Source organism: Diplotaxodon limnothrissa, linkage group LG7 (assembly GCF_057381915.1).
Source record: "Diplotaxodon limnothrissa isolate DT_005_m linkage group LG7, D_limnothrissa_male_GT1.1, whole genome shotgun sequence".
NCBI lineage: Eukaryota > Metazoa > Chordata > Actinopteri > Cichliformes > Cichlidae > Diplotaxodon > Diplotaxodon limnothrissa.
Genome location: NC_140602.1, coordinates 345,440 through 352,095, shown reverse-complemented (window position 1 = coordinate 352,095; position 6,656 = coordinate 345,440). Strand labels below are relative to the sequence as shown.

General features: G+C 41.4%; 1 pseudogene; it reads right to left on the bottom strand.

Annotated features, from left to right (window-relative positions):
- Nucleotides 1–4,849: 4,849 nt before the first annotated feature.
- LOC146627489 (sterile alpha motif domain-containing protein 3-like) lies at nucleotides 4,850–5,983 on the bottom strand (annotated as a pseudogene).
- Between the last annotated feature and the right edge of the window lie 673 nt (nucleotides 5,984–6,656).

Below are 6,656 nucleotides of genomic sequence, written 5' to 3'. Positions count from 1 at the left end.
GGAGGTGGCTGATATCCAGAAATCCTACCAGTGGCTGGACAAAGCTGGACTGAAAGACAGCACAGAGGCACTAATCATGGCAGCACAAGAACAAGCTCTGAGTACAAGATCCATAGAGGCTGGGGTCTATCACACCAGGCAAGACCCCAGGTGCAGGCTGTGTAAAGATGCCCCAGAGACAATCCAGCACATAACAGCAGGGTGCAAGATGCTAGCAGGCAAGGCATACATGGAACGCCATAACCAAGTGGCCGGCATAGTGTACAGGAACATCTGTGCCGAGTATAACCTGGAAGTCCCGAGGTCAAAATGGGAGATGCCCCCAAGGGTGGTGGAGAATGACCGAGCTAAGATCCTGTGGGACTTCCAGATACAGACGGACAAAATGGTGGTGGCTAACCAACCGGACATAGTGGTGGTAGACAAACAGAAGAAGACGGCCGTAGTGATCGATGTAGCGGTTCCGAATGACAGCAATATCAGGAAGAAGGAACACGAGAAGCTGGAGAAATACCAAGGGCTCAGAGAAGAGCTCGAGAGGATGTGGAGGGTGAAGGTAACGGTGGTCCCCGTGGTAATCGGAGCACTAGGTGCGGTGACTCCCAAGCTAGGCGAGTGGCTCCAGCAGATCCCGGGAACAACATCGGAGATCTCTGTCCAGAAGAGCGCAGTCCTGGGAACAGCTAAGATACTGCGCAGGACCCTCAAGCTCCCAGGCCTCTGGTAGAGGACCTGAGCTTGAAGGATAAACCGCCCGCAGGGGCGTGCTGGGTGTTTTTATACATATATATATATATATATATATATATATATATATATATATATATATATATATATATATATATATATATATATTAGGGGTGAATGTAACATATGTGTTAAATACTTGTGAATTTCACCCAAAACACATTTTTTTTTGGATTAAATATGTCATTTTTGCATCTCAATCTCCTACCTGTGTGACCTGAGTCTGTGTGCGTTCGTGTGTGTGTGCGCGCTGCGTGGTGACGTAGGCGCGTGCATGTGTGCCCCGGTCACAGCTCCTTTCAGCATGGCCGGAGGAGAGGTGTACTGGCAGGCGCGTGACACACACAGATCAGACACATATTTCTATGTTGCAGATGTGCAGTAAACAGCCAAAGACGTAGTACTGTCTCCTGCTCTTACTTTCACGCCAGAACACAACGCAAGAACAACAGGCGTAACACATGAACGGGTTACAGGTGCAATGACACTCGTATCGATATTGAACCGTTCGATACAGTGCTTTCGGTTCGGTACGCATATGTATCGAACAATACAAAATTACAATGAATATGACTGCACATTTACTCCGACATCATCCTAGTGCAAAGACAAGTGGAAGCAGACAAAAACAACAAGCATGCATGCTACAAACTTTACCCGAGTCATTTAGACAGCCGTTAGCACATGATTCTCCTTATGGGGACCTGATGTGTTTAATGTGCTGCTGAGAATATAGCCCAGAAGAAGCGTATAGTAGAGCTTTTATTTTGGAAAGAGCCATTTCTCTGTAATAAACTCTCTTTTCCAAAGATGAGAGATTCCTCAATCAGATACAGGGCTCGCAAAATCGCTAGCCCGACGTCCTGGGGCTATCGATTTTTCCAGTCGGGCTACCAAAATCTATCGTAGGAAGGAAAAATATATGTCAATGCTTTTGCATTCTTTCGGAAATGTAACTGGGTAATTATGTCATTGGCATCGGTGAGCCACTGTCAATATGTGACATATTGAAATCGCGTTTGAATTTGCGCTTGTTTTTTGCTTTCACTTTGCAATCGCGCGAACTGTGTACAGAGAGCGACAGCACTGATTGGTGAGTGATGATAATTTGCACACCAATTCCTCTGACATCGTCTTATTAATCGTTAGCTTACTATGCAAACATGACAAGTGAACTCTCCCGCAGCAAGCTTAAACATGTGAGAGGTTGATTGCACAGAGAATCGCTGAGCGTTATGTGAGTGTGTGTGTAAAAGAAGCAGGATATATATTTTAGTTCTGCTGAGCCAAATAAGACAGGTCAGGGTGAAGAAGTGACAGCAAAAGAAAAGCTTACCACAAAACAGAAAAGTTATGACAAATCAGACTATAAGGCAAAAAGAAAGTGCAGCTTTATGGTTTCATGGACAAAAGAATTTCTGTGGCTGCAATATGACGAGCTAAATAACCAGGGCTGCACATAAGTGGTCCGCAGGTGCACATTCGCTGTCGAAATAAAAAAGGTGCACAAGATAAGAAGTTGCAATGCGTGTTTGCTTACATAAGATTTTCAGGAGGAGGACAGACATTTGTTTAGAACTCTTAAAGATGTCGAAGAAGCAAGCTCCTTTAAGCAATTACTGTGATGTTCCTCCACCTCCAAAGAAATGTCAGAAGGAGTCCGAACCACAAAAGAAGCACGTATTCTCGGAAAAGTAGTTGCAGGAGGTGAGCTGTCTTCAAATGATGAACGCACAGAGATGTGGTGCGGAATGTGCCGTGAAAATTTAATAAATGACAAATTAAAAAGGCATGAACATTTTTTTTTGTATCGAAAAAATATCGAACCGTGACACCAAAGTATCCTGCCTAGAAGATCAACAGGACCCTGAGAGCCTTCATCAGGAACTCAATGGGGATGTGGCGGACAACACTGAAGGTTGCCAGTTCGAGCCCCGGCTTGGACAGTCTCGGTTGTTGTGTCCTTGGGCAAGACACTTCACCTGTTGCCTGCTGGTGGTGGTCAGAGGGCCCGGTGGCGCCAGTGTCCGGCAGCCTCGCCTCTGTCAGTGCGCCCCAGGGTGGCTGTGGCTACAATGTAGCTTGCCATCACTAGTGTGTGAATGTGTGCGTGAATGGGTGGATGACTGGATATGTAAAGCGCTTTGGGGTCCTTAGGTACCGTGGCCCCTAGAGACAAAGCACGTACAAACTCCAAAACACTTGCAAACTCCAAAACACTTGCAAATTCCAAAACACTTGCAAAATCCAAAACACTTGCAAACTCCAAAACTCATGCAAATTCCAAAACACAACAGAAGTGCTCCAGGACGCCAGGGGCAGTGTTGAGCTCGATTTGCAAAATAAACGGCAAGTTTGTCTGTATGGGACGGTCTAGTCTCCGTCGCGCTTCCCAGGTTGCCTAGCAACCATGATACTAACCGCTGGAAACGTGTCATACAACTTTGTTTGACAGAAATGAGGGAGAACATATTTTGTTAATTTGTTTGTTTGTTTCTACAAGAGCTTTGTGTGATTTGATAAGTATCTGAGGCTGAGACCACAGGACAGTAAAACATGATTTTTGGGCTTCATTTCTGTACTGAACAGTTATTTAAGATTAGCTAGTAAATAACAATTAGCTAATGTTGTTCATGAGACTAAAGTCATATCACTTTGGTAATGTAAATATAATATGGCCAATATTATAGTTATTATATTAATCATTATTAGCTATTACAGCAGTGAACATGAACTCTGTGTCAGCCTCAGTACAGATTCAAGTTGCAGTTATTTATATGTCTTATCACCTTAAATCTTCACTCAAAGACAAGTATCTTTGACAGTGCATATATAGGTGTATCATATATAAGAGACAAATGTTGTTCCTTCAGTATGTTGGCATTACTAAATTTGGCTCATTGCTTACATATATTTATAAAAAGAAAATGTACAAGCTGTGATAACTGTTTCTGATAAAATGAAGAGTAGACTGATATATTGAATATTCCTTTATTGGGTGAGAAAATCAGACCATGTCATAACTGCTTTAAGTCATACAGAATAGATATCAGAGCCTTAAACAGGCTGACTTCTGCTAAATCTGTCACGGTCTGGCTGGCCGACCGTGGGGCTATGGGGGAATGAGGACCCAAAACGCAGACTCTGCGATGCAAACAGTGCACTTTATTTACAGTGAAGATAACAAATGCCCAATAAATCCCCTTTGCTCCCTAGACTCCCATATGTGTGTTCCCCTCCGACGTCCGTGCTCGTGCTCCCGGCAGTTGTGTTTCTGCACACCCTGTGCGTGCTGCCCTTCTGGTCCCTCGTTCCACCTGCAGGACAATACAGAAGCAGCCGTTAAACACTGAACCCGCGCGCACACACAATGCGCACTTCCTACTACACACTCAGAAATTAAAGTACAGAAATGTATCTATAAGGGTACAATGGCTTGTCACTGGGGTGGTACCCTCTAAGGTACCGTTCTGTACCCTAAACTGTGGGTACTGATTTGTACCCTTGTAATTTGTACCTTTTACACGTCAAACCTGTACTTTAAAGGGCAAAGTTGTACCCTTAGTATAAAGTACAAAAAAGAACCCTTAAAAGGAGTACAAAAATGTCTTTCTAAAGGTTCAGTATCTACACACAGATTTCCTATATTTTTCCTCTCAAGATTTGAAAAATTGAAGATACAAAGTCAAAAATACTTGTCACATTTATTACCTTCTTAAATACATTGCTTAACTGTTACATACAAACTGTTATCAACACAGTATGTGTCATAAGCTGCAACATCAATTTCCTGTCCAGGTTTTAGCAACGTCCATTCACTATCAACTCTAACACTGTATGAATGAAAATGGTTGTCATATAACAGAGGAATGAGAATTTTTCCACAAAAGACCCACATTGTGTCAATATTAACACAACACCTGTTCTCTGTGTTTCCTATACACATGTCGTCTGAAAGATTCATATTTTTTGAAGGAAGAACAGCAGTCACTGAGTCCACAGGTTATATCAAAATTGGCATCACCTATGTGCTGAATAAGCTTTGTCAAACTAAAGGTTCTTCTGCCACATTTGGAGCACTGATATGGCTGAGGCATGGTGGTCAATACAGAAGATTTATTTGTCTGGTGACTGTGATTGGTAGAGGCCGGTCCTCACCCTCATCTATTTTCACAATGTACTTTTGGAGAAAAATCAGGGTGTTCTTCAGATGTTTTGGGTAAGCAAGGTTGAAGACAAAATACAAGCAGAAAGAAGAGATGATTGCTTCAAAAATACACGAGCTTCTGCACACTTCACTGCCATCCAACTTCACAATGTTTGGAGCGCTTCTGGAGAACACTGGTTTCCAGTCTTCATAAAGTAGCTGAACAGTTGGATAGGGGGTTTTAGGATAAACCTTTGAAGTCAAAAGAGAAGGTAGAGGAAAGCAATATCTTAGTCTCTTAACAAAAGATACATTTGTTTTCCTTTTATATAGACTAAATATTTTAATACACACACCTCTCCAAGTATGACAAAGAGATCCAGTTTCTCCTTGAAGACGTATGGCAGGAATAAAAGTGCAGCCCTTGTGTCAAGATCTGCCAAAAAAACAACAAAACACAAGATCACCCATGCATTTTATCTGGCATTTCCAGTTACCTATAAAAATTATATAAAATGGAAGCCTTGAAGTTAAAAAAAAAAAAAAAAAAAGCAAATACCTGGTAGGTCATTAGTGAGAGCCTCCTCTCTTGCATCAAGGTAGAGCTGGTAGAGTGGGGTTTTCCCTCGTGTAACGTCAATCACCTTTGCTGCAACACATGAGAGCCCTTCACGAAATCGCTGGCTTACATTACCCGTTGTTGGTTAATTAATTTTCAGTACAAAATAACAGTGTATGAAAATGAAATAATCTAAAGTTGATATTAATTATGTATGGTGCTGCATAATTATTTTTTTATAGAATTTAACAACAATACTGTAAGAAGTTACATGAACATAAAAAAAAAGGAAAGAGGGACAGATGAAGAAAACAAGGTCAAGGGCAAATAAAATTTACTACTATAAACATGTTAAATGTGACAGCTATTTCCAAGTTCAATTCAGCTTTCTGACTTACACCAGTAGGCATCCCTAAGAAGGGGTACTTCTTCAACACATCCTCCACAGGCATACCATTTGCAATTTCTTTCTGCCGCCAAGCAAACGTTTGCTGCATATGGTTATGAACCACCATGGTATCTGGTTGCATCTTCTGATATTGGCACTGTAAGACCTTTAAGTGGGCGTCTATGGATAATAAATCCTCTCCTTGGACGCATGGTCCCTTGAAAGAAAGCAAGAGTGAGAAGAGAAAGTCAAAACAGATTAGAAACCCAACATAAGACTAAATATACAATTAGAGCTGACACGATCTGTGCATCACAAAGAACTCGTATCGGTTAAAGTCTCAAAGTATTTTCATTGCTGTGAAAACAGTTAAGTGTTTGTTTTTATTGCATGAATTGAAGTATAAAACACTACAGTAACAATACATATGGTAGAAACAATGATCATATTAACTAAATCCTAAAAGTGCATAACGGCCAACATGTATGTTTCAGACATACTAACTTCATTATAAATAAGAAAATACCTTATTGAAGTTGACGAAGTAGATGGTTGCCAGTCTTCTGGAGAGACAGTCTGTAGAGTCAGCGTCACTGAAGATTCCTTCATCCTTGACACAAATTGGTTGAATTTAACCTGCTTTTTGAAGGATCCTTGGAAAAGGTATGCAACCATAGTCTCAGTAAGACCGCAGTCAACTGTGTCACCATCAACCTCATTGTCTGCAAGATAAATGGTAGTACAAACTCTAAATTCCATGTAAGAATATTTATCACCACATTTTTACATGGGTAAAAACCGTATATCACACACAT